Source organism: Sinocyclocheilus anshuiensis, unplaced genomic scaffold, assembly GCF_001515605.1.
Source record: "Sinocyclocheilus anshuiensis isolate Anshui unplaced genomic scaffold, SAMN03320099.WGS_v1.1 scaffold1337, whole genome shotgun sequence".
NCBI lineage: Eukaryota > Metazoa > Chordata > Actinopteri > Cypriniformes > Cyprinidae > Sinocyclocheilus > Sinocyclocheilus anshuiensis.
The window spans coordinates 501817-502388 of NW_015548273.1; the positions used below are offsets into that span (position 1 = coordinate 501817).

General features: G+C 37.8%; 1 protein-coding gene across 3 annotated transcripts in view; it reads left to right on the forward strand.

Annotated features, from left to right (window-relative positions):
- The window catches only part of LOC107655758 (zinc finger MYM-type protein 4-like), a 43979-nt gene that overhangs the window by 22075 nt on the left and 21332 nt on the right, over positions 1-572 (forward strand). The window lies entirely within an intron of this gene.

A 572-nucleotide genomic window follows, 5' to 3' on the forward strand; every position in this document is an offset into this window, starting at 1 on the left:
GTAATTCATGGGCTAATTTTCATTTTTGGGTGAACTAACACTTTAAGTCTCTGCCATGGAGTACAAAATCTTGAAGTAAGCACTTTTATTTTTATTTCAGTCATTTTATTTGTTTAAAAATAAATAGACCATCTAGAAATAATGTGGCATGTAATTTATTAATTACAGGTCTTAAATATATTAACATGTTTTACTTATTAGAACAGTATCAATAATTTAAAGGGGTCATATGATGTTGCTAAAAAGAACATTATTTTGTGTATTTGGTGTAATGAAATGTGTTTATGACAAAAGAATAGGGTCCTACAACTGCGGTCCTAGAACTGCAGCCTCCGGGCCCCGCCTTTCTGAAACGCGTCGATTTTTACAAAGCTCATCGGTCATCGGTGTGAGGTGTGCTCTGATTGGCCAGCAATCCAGTGCGTTGTGATTGGCCGAATACCTCAAGCCTCAAGCGTATGACGGAAATATTATGCCCCTTACCATATTGTGATGCCCTGTCCGGCCGGAGCGTAACATAAAATCATGTCTGCATTTGTGATCAGAGAAATGACAAACAACAAGCGCTACTC